The 20,938-nt window shown below is 42.2% G+C and overlaps 1 long non-coding RNA gene across 1 annotated transcript; it reads right to left on the bottom strand.

Moving 5' to 3' along the window:
• Nucleotides 1–3,354: 3,354 nt before the first annotated feature.
• On the bottom strand, nt 3,355–9,228 carry LOC112843439 (uncharacterized). The gene is made up of 3 exons (XR_003215764.1): nt 9,040–9,228; nt 8,779–8,833; nt 3,355–3,406 (listed from the first exon to the last, which is right to left on the bottom strand). It is a non-coding gene; the product is annotated as an uncharacterized LOC112843439 (long non-coding RNA).
• Nucleotides 9,229–20,938: the final 11,710 nt, after the last annotated feature.

Raw genomic sequence — 20,938 nt, 5'->3', positions numbered from 1 at the left:
TGTAACTAAAGATAATGCAGCATTTGATTCTTTTATTGATTTCATACAGATACATACAGGTCATTTCCGAAAAAAAGGGAAATGTACTATTAATCATTCTATTACATGTAGTAGATCATGTCAGATGTAATTCATATTTTAGAGTAGTAATAGTAAATTACTACGTGCAATCAAGATGAGAGACCACGACTATAAAAGCGAAGGTGGATTTGGGAAGTCTGTCGCAGCCATGTCCTGTCCGTTTGTACGCGAGCAAGGAAGGTGCAAGATTGATAAGGAGAGTTTACAGAATTTAGCGTATATTGCGGGATAGACAGGATCCTTTAGCTCAGCGCGACGGTGTGCTCATAGAGAGATATCGATTCTCCCGTGAGGGTATTATTTACTTTCTTCCTCTCTCTCTCTCTCTCTCTCTCTCTCTCTCTCTCTCTATATATATATATATATATATATATATATATATATATATATATATATATGTACACTTACTGTACTGTATATACTTACTCCCGACTTACTGTGCATGCTTCAGTCACCCCTTGCATGGGAACAGGTAAAAGTGATGGAGTGTTATGTCAAACTACACACAAAAAAACCCACAATGTCAATAAATGTCACAGTACAAAAAGGGGTGTGACGAGGGGGTGCAGGACCACCACCTGTCTTTATTTGCTCTGCCCTTTTCTTGGTTGCTGTTATAAACAAACAAACAGATTATTCCAGGGTCTCTTGTCATAGACTAAAAGCAATATAAGTGATAAATATTACCATTCTGTGGAATATTCTTATATTTCACTTTTACTTTTTCCCATGTTCTAGTGGGTCCTGTTGTGGCTCTAATGTGAAAGAGGATATGATGTAATATAATATAATGTGGTATAATATAATATCACATGATATAATGTAATATCATGGATCACTTACGAGTTTAATTTGTCAGCAACTTTCTGCCAGCCCTCTCTCCTTGCTTTTGCAGCCTTTGCAGTGTTCCCCTGCGTTTTAATTAAACTCTGAAACTCCTGATATCCCTCAATCAAGAGTTCTTGGTCTGCTGCCGTGAAATACTGAGCGCGCTCCTTCGACATCTTCGCCGACCAATCACAGGGTTGCCGATCAATGTTTCTACTATCGATGCGTAGCCCCTTTTAGGCCACCCAGTGATCTCAGATTACTTCATCCAGCTATACTAATCGTCAACAACAGGTGTGTTCGGAGAACCGGATTAGCGAGCTCAAAGTTAGCGCGATGATTTGATCTTGGATGTGTCATTTGATCTTGGATGTAGTAAGCGAGGTACGAAGAACGGGCCCCTGATCTGCCAGTCAGTGTTTGTTTACATTCATTACATAGACAAGGATTCGTTCCTGTCACTTCCTTCTTGATGATATAACTCAAATCGTAAATGATTAATGTGCAGGCCGGGGTGACGCTGATGTCTTCATATAAGCAGCTAACCTGACTCTGTGTGTGTCTTATCAGACTCAAATGTCATATGCTATGAACCCAGCCTAAGACGCCCGAGTCTGTGTTACAGCTAGCTACAAATGTAGCTCTATAGCATCAGTTTTGTCCTGTAGATTATACTTTATACAGCCTTACACATCCATCCAGCTTACCTACAGTCATGTGGAAAAAGGGAGGTTTTGGCAGTTTGCTGATCTGGAGCATTTAGGTGTGTGTTAATGGTCTGATCTACTCAGGACTGGAATGTTCCAGCAAATTCACCCCAAAATCTGACCGTGCTATCCTGAGAAAAACTGCAAAAGCCAAGAGCTACGTCTCAGACTCTACAGGCCCCAGTTAGCACGTTAAATGGTAAAAGTTCATGATGGTGTATTCAGAGGAAAAAACAAAAGGACCTTTAGACTGACGAGACTAAAATGAGATGTTTGGCCATGATGCACAGCACCACGTTTGGAGAAAAACAAACACTTCATACCAACTGAAGCACGGTGGTGGAGGGCTGATGACTTGGGCTTTTTTTGCAGCCACTGGACTTGTAGTCACTTCCCATGAACTCCTCTTTGTATGGAAATATTCCAGATTTAAATGTGAGGCAATCTGTCTGACAGCTAAAGCTTGGCCCAAAATGATATCATGCAACAGGACAATGATCTCAAGCACAGCAGGAAATCTCTCAAATAAAGGTGTTGCAAGGTTTCAGTCAGGGCCTGGACCTCAACCTGATTGAAGTGGAGCCTTAAGAGAGATGTGTACAAATGGATATCTGCAAACCTCAATGAACTGAAGCAACATTACAGCGAAGAATGGGGAAAAATTCCTCCACCATAATATGAGATACTGACAAAGTAATATAGAAAACAATTACTTTAAGATATTGCTGCTAAAGGTGGTTCAACAAGCTACCGAATCATGGCGTGTACTTAAGTTTTCCCAGTCCTGCACTGAGTCCTGTAACTCCCTGTACTAAACATCCACATGTCAGCCAACGGCAGATGGCTTCATGAAATGTTAGCGCAAAGAGTTTTAAATGGTGTTGTAGATCAATGTAATGTTAACATTTAGTTTAACCAAATAGTATTTATGGTGTCATCTTGCAAGTCCAGCAATATTTCACCGTCAAGTCCTGCACATCTCTAATCCACAGTCCTCAGTACTTCTTTTGATCTGCAGTCCTTCAGCATTTTGTGAATCACCCGTTTTGTGTGAAAACACCGTTAGAGAATCCCGGCACTCACTTTTCATTGTGAGTGACACGTTAACGTCTTTGCTTTTTGATTTTGACTCCCTCTGATGTTGAAATACTATTGAGCTGTTGCATATTGCACCCCCCCCCCCTGCTCTGTCTTTCACCTCCTTCTGGTAGTAGCTGGCCTTGGTGCTGAACCCGCACCGTTGTCAGCATCTGCTGGTAAACAGCTGACAACAAGCGCAGATTAATGCCAAACAGTGAGCAAGCCCGAGGAACGCTTTGCATGTAAAGCAAGTCTAAGTAGGAGAGCAACAAAGAGCTAAAATGGAATGAATTTCTACAATGACCAGTCCTATTCCACACACACACACACACACATCTGAAATACAAACACCTCATTAGACAGGCATTTCAGATGCTTTATTTGTACGTGAGAAAACATCCACCGCGCATGCATTTGAATGTGTGCACATATTTTGCTTTAAATACGAGCACACACGTGGTTCCACGCATTACGGTAAATCCAATTACGGTGCGTGGTCCAGGAGAAATCTCGCCAATGCACAAACACACACACAGGCCACACAGTTAATGAGCCGCCGCGGCACCAGCCACAGTTTTGTTGCTCCTTCTTTTCCTCTTCTCCGAGCATTAATGCATTTCTCGCTCCCCGGCTCCGCGTGTCAAAGGATTACAGTCTCATTTGGAGTTGGTGTTTTTTTCCTCGTGTGCCTCTGTCAGGAGACTGCCACACTGCAATGAAATGCTAATCTTCACTAAATATTTTTCCCGTTACAGGATGCGACACATGCTGCAGTCAGACAAGTCCATCTCCACAAACTGTGCACATTCTTTCACATAGATATATATATATTTTGCAGTCATCTTGTAAAATCGTGGATTTGAATTCATTATGCTTTCTGAGTTGCATCCTAAAAATCCCATTCTTCCTTCCTTCCTGTCAACTTGAACACACAAATCTCTTTCCTCCACGTTCCCTCTCTTTCTGCCTTTCTTTTATACCCCCAGTTATTATAGACTCTTTGATGTCTGGCTATTCTTGCGCCTCGCTCAAATAAATGGAGCATTTGGACTAAGAGAGCCTGAAAAAATCAGGGAGAGTGGAACACAGCGAAATGTCATATCCCCACCGTTATACATTATTTTAGCAAATACACACTCACACACGCACTGCTACTCTCCTAAACAAGTTGTAGAGAGCAAATGAGAGCAAAGTGACGCGCTGATGGAAGCAATGAGCCGAGGGAAGGGAGGAGGAGGAGGGCCGGAGCGTGAAAGGTGCAAAAAGATGAAAGCTAGGAACATGAGAGCGCAGAGAAAGGAGACAAGGTGATATATTTACATGTAGCGAAAGAGCGTTTGCTTTTAGGATGAATATTATGCTGTTTGCTGTCACTTTCTAGACACTCTCCTCATCTCATTCTTATTCTCTTATCAGCAGGTCTTCCATTTTTCTCCCCCCTCCTTTCATTTCCTTCCCTCCCTTTGCCTACGTTGCTGCCTAGTCATTGGAATTCATTCATTTAATCCTGACAGCTCTGGTAGATACAGCACTTAGTGCTTATTGAGGAGGTAATTCATCTTTAATTCTTCCATCCCCTACTGCAAGTTAGTCATGCCTAAGTGTCTTCACAATGCCATCAAACGTAAGCGCAGCTTTTATGCATTAAGTACTGACTACACGTGAAATACACGGACAAAGAGTCAGCAGCTGTACCTCGAAATGAAGTACAAGCGATTGCTGGAACTGTAATGGACACACATGCCAGCTTTATACATGCTCTTTAAATATGAAGTATGCAGCATTAGCATCTTGTAATAACAGCCAGCAGCATCTAATTTAGATATATAGTTAACACTGGTTACATCATGCATTTAATGAGGATGAAAAGGTGCTCGCTTTAAAATGATTTTCGTCAAACTAATCCAAAGGGGGGAAAAACACTTTATTTCGTGGTGATACTTTCCACCCAAGTTTGTTCAATCTCGCCAGCATTTATTTGGTTTCCTTCTCCCAACAGCAAGCTGTAATGAGACACTGTTTGTGACATTGTATGAAGCCTTATTAAAGTATTGTTTACAGCTCTTCGGAGTGGAAAAACTGCGGCGTAATAAATAACAAGTTCATGCTGTAGCTAGAAAAGAAAATCCAGCCCAACTCTAAATAGTTCTCGGCTTACATAATGCCTCTTATTTAAAGCCCCTGCACAGCTGGTACACCTACACTGAAGTTTTCACTTATTGTTCCTGATTGGACCTCTTGTCAGGACTGGGAGGGTGTGAATAGGCTGCTGATTGTCTCCCTGATTCACCTTTTACTTTTTTGTTTCACCTGATACAAGTGAAATGAATCTGTCTTCACAACACCGGAAGCACTAAATGCTTAATAACACGAGGAGTTCTCACAGTAGCGAACTATTCCAACAGAAGCGCTAATAGCTAATATTAGCAATAGCATGCTAAAGCTAGATCTTTGAGCTGATAACCAGTACACTTTATTCAAAACAACACTGGAAGCAGTAAATGCTTAATAACACGAGGAGTTCTCACAGTAGCAAATTATTCCAACGGAAGCGCTAAAAGCTAATGTTAACAATAGCATGCTAAAGCTAATTCTTTGAGCTGAGTAACCAGTACATTTTATTCAAAAGTTAGTTTCTGACAAGCAAAAAGAAAAAGAAAGCTCTTTTTAAGCCATTAAAATCAACTGAACTCACAGAAACTACAACAAGTGTGTACCAGTGTGTTCCATTTAAAATGAGAAGATGGAAATTCAGATTTCCCAGTATAAAATCTTGGCTGGAAGACCCTTACCAGCTCAATTGGCACTAAAACACACAAGGGCGTAAAACAGTGACCTAAATGGCCACTTTAGGCTGCTTCTAAAAGTTAGTCGATTCAGAGACTCCCATGTTCAAAAGCTAGCTTTATGGCAAAAAATAAACACGTTTATTTCTGACCGATATGGGACCAGTTTCACCCAGTGACAGCCAGCAACCACTCGCCAACACATGCGCTATTTGAATTGTAACCGGTGGTTGTATCACGTCCAACATAACGCACAACTCTCAAGAAATGTGCACATGACATCACATTAAAAAAAACACTATAGCCAAATTTTTGGCTATAGGTTTTCATTTCACCTTATTCATGTTGCTACAGTATTTCTTTTGAACTAAAAATAACATGTAACACCTTCTTCTACTCATTTTTTCAGCTGGAATTGCAAAAGTTAGCTATCCTGTATCGTGGGCAATCCCCACTGGCACATCTTAGTTTTATGGATTTTCCCCTGTGGAATTTTCTCTCTGGAAATTTGGCCCATTCAACAAACAGCAAACAGAATAACTACTTTTAATAGCACACAGAGTTTTTGCGGTGTCATTTCACCTCTGCATGAATGCACAATTTGATCAAGTATACAAATCAAATGTTGAAGGTGAAACGATTGCTGTTATATTTACCCGTCCATAGTGACATTACAGCACGCACAGACGCACACAGAGCGGCACTCAGGATGATCCCTCACACAGCTTTTCAAACAAATCCAATAAATTGCTGCAAATACAACAAATTATGAATGCAAACTCCACAGCTAGCAGTAAATAATCTATGCTAATTTGTTTTCTCTATGGATGCCTACTAAGTGTTTTATGGCATTTGCAAACAATGCGAGACTCCATGCTGGTTTACACAAACGCAACACCCACACACGCTCGCACACACAGGCACAAAGCGCCACGGCACGACAGGATTGGCTGCTCTGAATCCCCGGGCCGCTTCACCAAAATGTAACTAGACAAAGTCCTTGCATCACACACGCGCACACACATACAGCCAGAATGCAAAGAGAGGGATTCCCCAGACACACAATCATGCTGACACAAACACGCATGCACGAGTGAATGAGCACACTTTAACACAGTTCACACACAAACAGCACACCCAGAGTCACATGCCTGCGCAAGCACATCTGACCACAGCATGCAAGCATCCGAGGAGATTTAATAACAGCATCGGACAGGAGGGAAGAAATCTGCCTTGCTAAAGGGCTTAATGACCTCATCTGTGGCCGGCAGCCGACATGACCGATAACATCCAAGAACACGCTCGCACACTGCCAGGGGCTCATCGTTTCCCGCTCTCTCAAACACACTCCTCACTGTGTTGTAAGGGTTTAATTTTACACCAGACTACACTGCAGCCTGATTAGCAGCGAGCTGCACCTTCTGCAGATTAAAAACAAAACAAACAGGCTTTTTTTTTGAAAAAGTGAAAATTGCATATGCTGTCGGATCCGGCAGTGAGCTGAACGGGTACAGCAGGGTTCCACACCGCTATAACAGCAACAACACACAGATAAATAACATAAAATACACGCCATACACAGCACTGCACACAAACAGCTAAACGCCATGAGACAGAAGACGAGTGAGACGGGGATTTTAAGAAGGAGATCAAAAGATGAATTGAGATTTCCAGAGAGAGAGAGCAGGAAACAGATTATCCCTGCTCCGACTGGTGCTTCAGTTTTACCCGTTTTCTGTCTTGGCTTGTGTGTTGTGTTACATGAGATGTGGCTTTTCTGTGGAAGAGTGTGTTTGCATCCTTGCTGTCTCACCTTCTTTTCCCTGTTTTTGAAGCCTTCTATAATCTGCCGTGTGTGTGTGTGTGTGTGTGCAGGTTTCTTCTGTACCATTAAATAGAATAGATCAGATACATGTGTGCTCTCCACCTGCCTCCGAGACACTCGAGTGTGCGCCTAAACTTGTGTGTCTGCAGCATGACACTTCTTAAAGTGGATTTTCCAACTAATACCCTTCAACTTATTTCTCCCCACCTTCCGGCTACTTTATTTCCACTCAAATTTTCAGCGTTGCAGTGTAACAGCACGCTATCCGGGCCCCATGCTGTTTCCTGGATACTTCTCCATTTTTTTCTCTCATTACTTTTCCCTGATCCATTAGGGCCCCTATGGCGTAAAGCTCTACCGGCTCAGCTCTCCGGGATTGGGAGGAAGAGATATCCATTTCTAGATGTAAATAAATCTGTTACTTCCCTGACAGCACAATTCATTAGTTCTCGCAGCAATCTGCCTGTTCACGCAGAGTGCTTCGGCGAAGCGGCAAGTGTGTGTGCATGTGTGTGTGTGCAGCAAAGAGGGGGTGTCAGGAAAATGTGTCAGCTTGCTCTTTAGAGGTTTGGATGTGATTACAGGAGGAAAATGCTTTCAAAGGACAGAGCAGCATGTACACAGAGGTTAACAGTGGCTAATTGCAGTATGACCCATTCTGTTACCTCACTACGGGCTGTATTTGCTTCTTATTAATAACCGAGTTTGGTTTTTTTGAAATGTTTTTACCTCTCAAACTGATGCACTGAGGAGTGGCTTTCAGTATGATATACAAAGTATGAAATGTCTGTCTTTAATTCCTAAATGTATGCCGACTCTCCGTGGTCTTCCTGGCTGAAAGATTGTAAAATAAAGTCATCATCTACGGTTGCCATGTAAATATTTACCGTTAGCCAACAGTGATGAGTTAACAATGCTTTAAAATCAAATATGGGAATTCCATCTTGCCAAAGAAGGCGATTGTTTATCACTTAAACTGACCCTACCCACAAAAGTCCACCTTACGTGTATCCGGAGAGTTCCTCTTTCCTTGGAAAACAGGGTTTGTGCCCTGCATGGAATGTAAGAACTATTATAGCCCCATAATGAGCTCCAGGCATTATTCTTATATCGATCCCAAACGCTTGAATTTCAATGCAAGTGAATCAGCTCTAATGCTAGATTGCTTTGTATCTATGCTGTACCGGTAATTTCTCAAGCATACAGTACCTGTTTTGGCACAGTGTGTTGTTGATGTAATATTCATTAGTTGCTTGTGTTTACCACTGTTTGCAAACAGTGTGATTATGTCTCTCAAGCTTATTTGGTACTCTCTGCATCTCTGCCTCCTCCTCAGTGATCAGATCGGCTCTGGTGAGTTGAAGCCACACGGTGAGAACAACTCTTCTGCCCTGATAAAATCGGCTTTGTCACTGTTTCCCTTTGAGAATCTAAGCACCTTTTCAGTGCCAACACTTTGCCAGAGGGTTACCTGATGCTTGGTGTCAAAGGGCCCAAAGAGTTTTGCACATGTTGTCAGGAGAAAACTGAAGTTGGTGAGGAAAATATGAAGAAGCGAATGAGTATTTGTTTTTTGTTTTTAAATTTAACTCAAGTTTCCTAATGTAGCTATGAGCACGTTCACACAAGACAGGCAGTGATTGCAGCTAACACTTAGCTAGCTAACAGCTAACACAGCTCCTAACTCTTATTTTTAATTTTAGGGCTGTAATGCAAAAATAATGAATATCACTTTTTAGCTCTGCCTCTCCACGCGCTGGCCATCGTATGCCGTCGCCACGTACTGTTGCACCAAACCGCACCAGTGCCGCCGCCGGCGCTTGCGGCCGCCGCCTGCCACCAGCTACTCCGCCATCTCTGCTGCTCTCTTTCTCCTGACCTGCCAGGCCCTCTTATTGGGCCTCTGTGACCTCCCAGATGTACCAAGTTAGTAATCAGGGAGGGGCGGAGTCTCTCCAGGACAAGTCAGCGATAAACACGGTCAAAAAACATGCAATAAAACAAGAATAAAACACTGTACAATATTAAAATATTAAAAATAGTAAAACAGCAACTCATGCAAGATGAAAAAAACCCAGTTAACTTGTCCATTTCCACCCCGTGACAGCTGGATTTTGAGTTTAAGCCAACTGTCATTAAAAAAAACTCTTACTTTGTACAACCTCAGTTCATGCATCTCAGTTGGCAGCAGTGCCTATAATAATTGTCAGCTTTTCCATGTGGAAAGGCACCATCAGTGCTGAAAGGTAAATACAGGCTAAACAATGCAAACTGCATTCTTCATCTATCCCTGCCAGCATGGATTCAGAGTACTGTTGGGCAGCTGAGATGGTTTCCACAGGTGTCTCATAGGTCGCTACACCCCACTGAGTCAGTTCTGACCGTGCCAACAGCTGCAGCAGCAAACTGCGTCTCTGCCTCCAATGTTTGCTTTGCAGCCTGTGAGTGGCAGCTCGCTCAGAGTGTCAAAAGTGAGGCTGAAGCTGTCACTGAAAAGCTGATGGAGGTCCTGAAACAGCACATTTCCGTTTCCATAACAGCTGATGATTTCAGTGAAGCTCTGCGTCGCCTATTTGCTAACAAAGCTGCTTCCAACTAAAAGCTCCCAATGCAAGCACATTAACAATGCTATTCATTTAGTGAGCCGCTTCAGAGCCCAGACTCATTTTGCTGATGGATTTTTTTTGTCTTGGATATTTTAAACTGTGAATTTCATTATAACCATGCTTTTTGCAGACTAAACTGTGTTAACAGTGTTAACAGTGTGCCTTTATATAAAAACATACCCATTTGACCAAACTGGTAACACTGATGGAGACCAGGTGAAGATGGGAACAAGAAACCTTTAAACCTGTCACTCAGCAACAGAGGTTTCACTCAGCTGTGAGCCATTAAGGCCTCATTCCCTGACAGCTGGGTGAACAGTTCCTGGAGTTGATTGCAAAGAGGTATACTGTGCTGCATCGAAAACCTCCTTGCAATTGCTTTGGCTTCTTGTAGATTGCCGTAATTTGTCCATAGTTTGCCACGCTGACGTGTCTGCAAACACAAAAGCAATAGCAAAAAATCCAGCAAAAATATTCAAAGTAAATTTTGCACCTTTTGAAATGTGCAGGATGAAGTATTTGTAGCAATGTCCGTGTGTGGTCAACCGTGACCATCTGCTAGCAACCAAAGCAATCACAAGTAAGTGTTTGGTGTAGCATATGCAAGCAATTTCACAACGAAACACCCAGCAACCCTTGACAACCAATCAGCAATCAGTCATTTTTTAACTTCACAACCAGCCTGTAGGACTGTCTCTAGTATCTGAGACCAAAAGCAAAACTAAACAGATTGGGGTTAGCTAACTCAGCTGCAGGCGACTGGTCAAAATACATCACAACATATCTTTTTTGTACGAGATTTTTGTTGCTATGCTGCTAATTTAGTGTTTGCCTCTTCTAAAGAGTCATTTAAGAAATACTGTATCCACCTAATCTCGACTTTAGCCGTTCGGCCGTGCTAACCTCTGCCCCTACCGCTACCTTCATGTGCTGCTTGTGTGTCACACAACAAAAACCCCTGAGGAGATAAGTCTGTGCTTTCCGTACACTGTTACATCATAGATAGGCAAAGAAGCAACGCAGCACAAAAGAAAAGATTATTTTGGTGTGTGTGTGCAGAGAGGGAATATATGTGTGTGTTAGGACGAAGGCAGGGACAGAGAAAACTAATTAGCGCAGCACTTTAAGGATCACGGGCCACAGACTGCTGCGAGTGGGGACTGCCACAGACAATCCCAGTCAATTTTCCCACTCAGCGAAGAGAGCTGAGGCATGCTCTGACATTGTGTTTTATCTCAGCGGGCCTCTTCACTCATGTCAGGAGCTGGAGAGACGGGAAGGGAGAAAAGCGAGAGGAGGAGAGGGAGCGAGATGGAGGCAGTGGTTGGTCGGAGAGTTGAGGGGGAAAAAGTTGGGCAAATTAAAGAAAGAAGGATCAGTTAATGAAGACAAAAGAGTAACGGCGCAAGAGGGAGACGGTTTCGAAGTAAAATCCAAAACACACAGACAAAAAAAAAGTAGAAAAGGGAGACAAAGAGAGAAAAGGCACAAGAGCTTCAGGGTTTAAACAGTTGCACTTCTTAAGGACTGTTCTCAGCTTTTAAGATGCAAATGAGCGGTATTTGAAAAGGCAGCGCTGTAAAAATATTGCTGTTGCACTGACAAAACATCGCTACATCTAATCAGTGACATTTGCTGAAATGTCAGCGGACTGTAGCTCGTTCACGGGGAGAGAAAAAAAAAAAAGATGTGCAACCTGGAAGCAACTCGATTGTCGTGGACACGTCCAGACAATTGAAAGTAACGAGTGCCCTTTGTGAAAATCATTCAGCTGCCAAAACACAACAACGCGCAGTTTGACTCACAACGGGGCTCCAGTGCACTTTTGATGAATACCGTCCTAAAGCGCTCCCGTGCTGCCTGGGGAAAACACATTAATACAGTAGCTGTGTAAAAGCGCCCGGCGTAAACACGGAGCGAGCGCCCATATGGCTCCTGCGTATGCAGTCGAATCTAATGTGAATAAATTATTGTACGAGACAGGCTTTGCACTTTAGCAGCTATTTTTATGGCCTCCCTTCCATTAGCATAGACGCACAATACCCATCCACCCTCTTTTTGCACGATACAATACGCATCAGGCCAAAGCGGTGGTCTGCTGGAAAGCATCAAGGATGTCACCACAGTGGATTAGATGGAGCCAAAAACGCTGAGGAGGCATGTGAAGGAGTTTCTTATTATTCTCACTAAATTAACTTAAAAAAATTGGCATAACTCTAAGTGCATCGTCATTATTTTCTGTGCAATCACTCACTGCCCCCAGATCATGAATGCTGCTTATACGGGCGGATCGAATGACTTTTCATCGCTTCATGCCCCTCAGGGTGATTCTGGATGAGGTTGGGGATGTGTTGCTCTGGAGGAACAGTGGACCAGCATTATTATTTTTAGGATGATTAATAATAAGAAGAAGGTGATCTTCAGGTTTCTTCCGCTGCCATCATCCAGTAAACACTTCTGTGTGTTCAATACTTCTGTTTAGGGCTACAGATGTGCACAGCTAATGACAAATGTGTTTAAAGCTGATTAGCGACTGTGAGCATGTTCCCATGCTACGCTAAGATGCTAATCAAGGGCACTGGAAGTAGTGGTGCCCTGTCCCGAGCTATTTTTAGATCACAGATCACTGCATCCCCCACAATCATTCACTCGAAGAAATTAGGTTAATAAAAGCACTAACAGGGAGAATATTTAGACTTTAAGCTCGCCTGTATTTTCCTAAATTAATGATGGTGTTAAATACATGTCCTCTGTCCTTCTTCTTCTTCTGTACCACCCTCTAAAGTGAGACGCCAGCTCATGTCCGACTTGTCTCTTCTTCTTCTTCTTTTGACTACCCCCTTTATGGTCTGCTACAGTGGATCATCTACCTTCATCTCCACCATCCTTCTCTGTCACACCAACCCTCCTTCCCCTCATGTCCTCCTTCACTACACTGACAAACCTCCTCTGAGATCTTCCTCTCCTCCTTGGCAGCTCCATCTTCAACATCCTTTGTCCAATATATCCTCTTTCTGTCATCTGCACATGTCCAAACCATCCCAGCCTTGTCTCTCTAACTTTGTCTCCAAACCGCTCTGCCTGAGCCGTCCCTCTGATGTACTCATGTCTTTTTGGTCACTGTCAATGAAAATCTGAGCATCTCCAGCTCTGCCTGCTGTCTTTCTGTCAGAGCCACTGTTTCTAAACCATACATCACTGCAGGTCTCACCAAATCGCAACACAGCACTTTTATTTACATTTGATCACATCATAGCATCATCAGCGGGTTTGTCAGTGCAGCACTGTACTGTACAGCTTCACAACCTGAGCTGCTAGTTTTATACAGGTGTCAAACATTTCTGTAGTCTGGGTAAATGAACATTGATGTTAAATGATCACCTTTTAAAATGGACTCTCTGGGTAAGAATCTCTATTTCATTGACTGCTCTATCCATGCTGTTTGCTCATTCTCATATTTACAGACACTAATGCCTGCACACAGTGTCTGCAACGATCACTCAGTCCTCCTGCCATTCTCCATATGGGGGGCAGCACAATGAATGAAAATGCAAAAAATTCTTGGAGACTTAAGCAAAAACAAGAGTGCTATTTCCATTCATACCACCCTACTCTCTCCTCCAAACTCACACACACGCTCCGAATCTGCTGGAATTCATTAGCCAGCCGCTGATTTATAGCGCACTGTTGTCAGTGCATAATTAGCAGTTGAGGGTTGTTTATGATGGCTTTGCAAGTGGAGCGGGAAAATGCGTGGCGGAGAGCATGGTCCGAGGTTAAGACAGGCCAAGAAGTGAAGGAAAAGAAGCAGGGAAGACCCAAAGCAACCAGTGCAGACACGTTTAGCATTCGCATGGTGAAGAGAACATAATTAGCTGATAAAACTGCCTTTAGATGGAAGAAAGAAATCCTGCAAGGAGTGGGGAAATGCTCACAACATGGGCATAAAAAGCTTGTTTTCTTAAAATCCCAGAGAGATTACTTTATAATCATGGACAAACACTCAGCTTCTTTCATGATGTCAACATAATGAACTAGAGAATACATATTTAGCACAAATATATATATATATATATATATATATATATATATATATATATATATATATATATATATATATATATATATATATATATATATAATTTGTTTTTTCATAATCAAACAAATGTTATTGTTTCAAGGCTTATGTTGAGATCAAGATAATTATTTTGTGCTCACAGGGAAACAAAACGTGTGGTTATAATCCTCACTGGTCTTCCATAAAATGCTAATGTTAGCACAGTGTTGCAAAATTGCAGCCCAAACGCAGCCAAGATTACCAACCACATATGAAAAATATATGGCACCAAAAAGTTTATATTATGACTTGTGTTTTATGTTCTGTCTCCAGAAATCAGGCGAATGCTTTTACAGTGTGGCCAGAATCAACCAGTAACGGTCATTTCCTTATCCTACCATTAGCATAGCAATAGCACGATGTTCGACTCTGCTACCTAGCTGACGAGTTGGACGTCGGACAACTGGATCTAGCCATTATGTCACCCACCAATCTGTGGACTTTAGATTTAAAGGCTTGAGTTTCTTCTCATCAGTGTTTTGTTTTTTTGTTTTCTTTTTCATTTATTGGAGCCAGAAGTGATATTTTTACAAGAGGCTGCTAAGTTATCAGCTAACGCTAGCTAACGTCATCTGCAAGATGCCTCCACAGACATGGCCGTGACTTCAAGATGGGAAAAATGAAATGAAGGAGGAAGAAGTACCTAAAACCGGAATTCTTTTCCATGACCAGCAGGGAACAAAATCCTCCAGTTCGAAAAAGCAGTCACATTTAACATTCCTTGGCCCCCTTCTTCTATGTACTTCCTGATTAGCTAATAGCTTTAATCGCTATCTTCAAGCTTCGCTAACTACAACATGACGTCCACTTTAGTGGTTCTGGTTCTTATATGGTGTTTTTCTATTCTTTTCTACTCTACCTAAGCATACATGTCACAAAATGCTTTCGGATCAAAACACCAACCTGCCAGATAGCAGATGACCTGCTCTCCCTCCTGCAATCCCAACAACCCCATTTTATAAATTCTGATCCTCATAAGAGGCAAACTTTAGAATAAAACTGGGCAGAATTTAGATAACAACCTTCTACAGTAACAACGTGCAACGTTCTGTGCTTACAACCAACATATGCAGAAGAGCATCTCTGAATGTACATTGAACCTTGAAGCAGATGGGCTACAACAGCAGCAGACCACACTGAGTGCCAATGCTTTCCATAATTTCTTTGTAAATGTACAATGTCAATAAAGGGCTGTTCTATTCTGTTCTGTTCCTGTCAGCTAACAACAGGAAACTGAGGCTACAGTTTGCACAAGCTCAACGACACTGGACAATAAAAGATTGGAGAAACGTGACCCGGTGGTCTGATTTCTCCTGTGATATTCTTCCATGAAAGTATGGATCCATCCTGCCTTCAATAGCTGGGAGTGGCCACGTCACAAACCTTTTGTACCTGAAAGGCCAATGAGTAATATAGTGTGCACACTTTTATTTTAGGTCGGATGATCAATGTTAAATGTTTTTGGGGCTTATTATTGCCCGGCGTACATCATATGAAGTGCCACGTCCCCTCAGCTGCAGCGTGTTCTCAGCTTGATGCCATTAAGAGCGAATTACAGACAAAAAAAAAAGAGCTGTGAATTACACACTACACGATTTACTGTGAACCGCTCCTTAATATGTAGGTAATTTGATTCCAGCACAGAAACTGCACTGGCTTTCGCCTACAATGAATGCTGTTACACAGAGCTAATTTACACAAAGTAAATCATTAAACGGCTAATGCCGAGAAAATGGGGACCAAGGGTAGAAAATGAAGATTAATTTTCATGAGACCGCTCTCGCATTTCTGTTTGTGTACAAATTAAATGGGGAACAACACAATAATTAGTGAGCTTTGCAGAGAAAGGTGTATTTTTCTTTTCTGCTTTGACAGAGCATGGCCGGGTGTTCACGTTAAACTGGGCTCCAGCTGGGCGCCACGCAGATGTGAGAGCGGTATTGAACCAAATCATAAATTACCAAATGTCACCTTGAATGGACAAACTGTTATTAAGCTTTACACCCGCTTGAAACACTTTCAATAAACAGAGACTGCACGTACATTGAACCGAGGCAATTTATTGACCATGTGGCGCGTCTAGACTGGCCCGCTATGTCCGCTGTTACTATAGGCTGCTATAGTCGGTGGATTGATATTCGTCCACTGCTGGCGTCCTGCGTGTTTGAGCTCACTTTTTTTTGGGGACACAAAGCCAGCAGCCATCATTATCCGTCTCGATTCCTCTGACCCATGCGCACATCGCAGCAAACAAACACACACACAATCAGAGAGACACGCAGAAAATCAAAGGTGTGTTCATCTCCGAAGGAGGCTGAATCAGTGTCTGATCTGATCTCGGGTCAGCCAGCCTCCCATCAGCAAAGCATTGCTCATAGTATGTGTGTTTCATGTGTGTGTGTCTGTGTGAGATCGATACCCAGATACAGACAGCTCAGCCCCACCCTGCCTCAGGTCCGGGCTCCGGGGAGCACACGCATACAGAGAAAAGAAAGAAGCAAAAGGTCTGACAGAGCTGGAGCTTTTAACCCTTTGACTGCCTCACCAAGAAAAATACAATGAAAAAATTATTTGTCCATATTTTCTATTCCTTTAGGTCAATAATGATCACAATCAAAAAAAAAAATTCATACACACCTTATAGTTTTTTAAATATTACCCTCTACCAAACGGTTGAGATGTCTCTCTATGGTACAACTACATAAAGTTATACAGACATAACTAGTAGAAAAAAGTAAAGGTTATACTCATTTTGCAAAACAATAACTACCCAATTTTGTATTTGACCCACTTTATTGTGGTAGTAAAACATCAAACATTGTTGGATTCCATTTCAACAGTGGCCGTTATAATAACAAACCACAAAATGTATAAAACACCAAAATATTGTAAATTTGATCAAAAACCTGATCTGCAATTACCGAAAATTCATAAACATACATATTCACTTTGACCTGTTGTTAACATAAACTTTTCACTGTAGTGTTGGAACAGCACTAACATTTTTTATTTTATTTTCCAGAAAATTCTGGTGGTATATTATATACCATTACCATTTTGCACTGGAAAAATTTGAGAACACACTGAAACAGTTCTGGCTCTTTTCTTTTGCCGTTCATGCAACTTCACCAATACCCCTTGATGATTAGATCTTCTGGTGGTACACTGCAAAGCATTCCTGACTGGCATTCAAGCACAAGAAAACATTGCATTTTTGGCATTTCCATCTTGAGACGCCCTTTGGACAGTAATTGCATCGGCCTCGCTTGTCACAGTGAAGTGGCCAATGCCCAAAGCAGTCATATCGCACATCTGGCTGTGGTTGTGAGGGTCTTGGGGTGTATCGTTTCTTTGGTGGTGGTGGAGAGCTGGATGATGGTCGGGCAACTTTGGATGCTGGCTTGTTGACTTGTTTCAAGCTATGCGCAACTGCCAGGCGGAATCTTTTGAGTGTGATTGGTTTCTGGTTTAGTTGTCCACATTCCCTCTTGTAGACCAGCCAGGAATTTGCAATGGACAGATCAAGCATGTAACCAAAGAGTGACAGGTACCATCTTGTAGACTTGACTGGGGTCTTGTACAGGTGTACCAGCATGTCAGAGAGATCTATCCCTCCCATATGCTCATTGTATGCAGGGATGAGTGATGGGCATGGGATCATAACTTTCGCCTTGGACTCTTTGCTCCAGCGTTTGACAGTTGAAAGTGGCATGATCCCAGAAGCATTACTTAGCAGGTTCACACATTTGTTGTCAAACCATTTAACTGCAATCACACCTTCAGCAGACCTGTAGTCAAAAGCTCCACGCTCTCTCTTCATCAGCTCTTTGTCTGTCATCAAAGTGGCTCCACCTGTGCGATTTGGTCGAACAGTGCCAATGCACTTGACACCCAATGAGGTGTCTAGGTGCTGGACATTTATTATGCCCTCAACATACAAGAGCAGCTTGAATCACTGGAACATTAGCAATGACCCACTGAAGCTGCCACAGATGTCTTCTGCGTGGTCAAGGACCACTACCTACCAAGAACTTCTGGGACCCCAGTAAGAACTACCAAGCTTCTTCAGGTTCATATCAAGGACCAGCAGAAGCACCTCAAGAATCAGGATGGTCTCTTTATCATTCCGGTACTCCTTGGTGGTTCCTGTTTTCTCTTATCAAGATTTCTCATCAAGGGCCTCCTTCTAACATACAGAACCTCCTCAAGGACCTGCCACAGGACTCCCTAAATCTTCTCAAAGACCTGTGGTCCCTTCTCAAAAACTGTCACAACTTGTCAGACCTCCTTGAGGATTACTTGGACCCCGTAAAGACTGTTTAAGCCTTCCTAGAAGAACTGCATCTTCTTTTTCAGAGCCAGTGAAAACCCTGCAAGCCTTATATCGAATCTCTAATGTTTTAGAACTTCAAGCATTCATTAAACTTCATTAAATTATTTATATTCAATAGTAAATAGTCAATTTCATATGTTAAAACAACAGTTCTAAACATTAGCTAAGTTTTGCTACTCTTACCATCAATTGACAAATCAACCGTTTGGTTGAGCATGTTTTTAAAAAAATATTATGGATTTATTACAGCTATTTTCTGGTATCAAATGACATAATCATGTTCAGTAAAGACTCTGACATGTTTATACTGCAGAAAAATGTACTTACCTTTAAAACTTTTAGCCAAAACAGTCCATGTGTCCAGAGTGATTTTTTGCTTTCTGATTTCCTGGTTGGAGGGTGGCAGATGAGGCCTGCCATATCCTGACACAGTGCCATCTAGTGTTTTTTTTTAGGATAACATAACTCAACCAAGTGGTAGAGATGGCTCAATAAGGTTGAGTTAAGCTAAGTACTCCAGTTCATTATATGTAGTCTCTCAAAATATGCTAAACCAAATGGTTGAGCAGGCAGTCAAAGGGTTAACCACCGAGTATGAGTCTATCTTCGCTTCTGGCGCAAAACAGAAAACAGAAATAAAGCGAGGACAGAGAGAAAGAGAGGTGGGGAGGCAGAGGACAGCACGGCTCAGGAGAAACTGGTTAAATCATGCGATTCGTGTGCACAGCGGGGTGGGTGTGGGCAGTGAGCGGGAGATTAGAAATGACAGATAAGGAATGTGACAAGGACAAAGAGGCGGAGGGAAAGCAGGCATAAATACAAGAGAAATGCAGACTGTGGCATAAATAAGGACCTACTGTAGCAGAAAAAGAAAAAAAGTAAATTGATGGCCTTTGAGTTTTGTTTTAACGTCTTTTTTCCCGCTTTAGCGTAAATGACAACGTGCCGTAAAAAGGCCAGCTGCGAGTTGCCAAATGGATGTGAAAGCACGCGGAGGTGAGCTGTAGGAGTCTTCCTGTATTCAGAGCGTTTTTGTATTCTCTCATTCTGCGTTTCTATGAGGCTCTTTTATGAGTGACTGAAGGAGTGGAGTTATGTGAGATCAAGAGACAAGAGGAGAAAAGAGAGAGGAGGTTCCTTCAGGCGTCCGCTGCGCTCCACTCGCCTCGGAAAGGTGTAAATTGAAATGAAAATGGGATCTGAGTTTGATTAAAAACTTTTATATCCCCACATCTTCCACCTTTGCCTGCTCAGCCTCGTCGTCTCCCACAGAAAACTTTTATGAAGCCTCGTATTTCTTTTTGTATTTAGACTTTTTAGTTAAAAGAGGGTTTTTTTTGTTAATCGATGCAGATTAACACCGTTATCACTTTAATCCCAGGAACTGTACAGCTGGAGCCGGTTGCTGATGAGCTCAGGATGACCAATTTTCGCCTGGTCCCTTCTTCACGAGGAGTCGTCAGGACTGGCAGCTCCACATGTTTGGTCTCTCGTAGAGATCTTTAACTTGTTTGGGGACTGTGTAAACTACTAAAGGTCTTTACACATCAGAGGTGTAAAATTCGTATGATTATATCGTGAATTAAAAACATTTTTGGACTCAGCCTTTAAGCAGCTTCAGGATCAAGCTTCCTTTTTTCAGATTTTTCACATGCAAATAAACAGATCTGACCAATCAGATCACTGCATTTGGCCCCAAGCTCTGAACTCAAAGTGTGCACCTCTGTTGCAAACACAATGGTATGAAAATAGTAGACACCAAGCTAGAAGTTGCTCTGGATCAGTCGGCTCTCTGAAATGATCTCTCAGCCTCCTCAGATACAGTCCCAACTCTACCTGCAAGATTTCAGCACTGAAATCCTGAAATCTGTACGAAAGCAGCCGTTTTACAGCTTCAGCTCCTGGATCAAACCATTAAATTCTCCCTGTTGCTACCTTCTCCTGAGAAATGGATGAACCCAGAATCTCATTTTCTTCCTTTTCTTTTTTTGAAACATCAGGACCAGCTAATCATCATTTGATGTCGACTCCATTTTTTCGAAGTGCATTTTTGACGATGAATCATTTGTAAAATTGTAATGCTTTCGATGTGTATATACGTTACATGACAAGTTCACAATCCTGGAATTTTTTGTCAATATTTTTGCAATGGGCTCCGTGTGTAAAAGCCTTGAGATCGGAAAATGGGACACAGCTAGGCTCCACTGTTAACTAAGGCCCCAGTCACATGGGCTTAGAGACCGGTTACCAACTCCCTGAAGACCGCCTATTGTTCTCTGGCTGGTTGGAGAGTGGTTGCTGGAGTAAGCCAGCATTTAAAATTATGAAGCTAATCACACAGAGGTGCATGGTCTGCACAAAAATCCACTTCGATATTACCTCGTTATTATTCCTCGTGCTCGTGAGTTTCTTATTATCTGTGCCTGTAGTTCCTAGTTTAGATTCAGATGACGGGTTTGATAGTTCCCTTACTGTTCCCTGAGTCTTCTCTCAGTGTTTGTCCTTTTGTTCCCTTTCACTTGTGTCTTGTTTCTTCTGGCGATTGTTTTTTCTTCTCTGACGTGTGTTGGGTTTT

The sequence above is a fragment of the Oreochromis niloticus genome, linkage group LG3 (assembly GCF_001858045.2).
Source record: "Oreochromis niloticus isolate F11D_XX linkage group LG3, O_niloticus_UMD_NMBU, whole genome shotgun sequence".
Taxonomy (NCBI): Eukaryota; Metazoa; Chordata; class Actinopteri; order Cichliformes; family Cichlidae; genus Oreochromis; species Oreochromis niloticus.
Note: the sequence above shows the minus strand (reverse complement) of the source record. Positions and strands in the feature narration are given on the sequence as shown.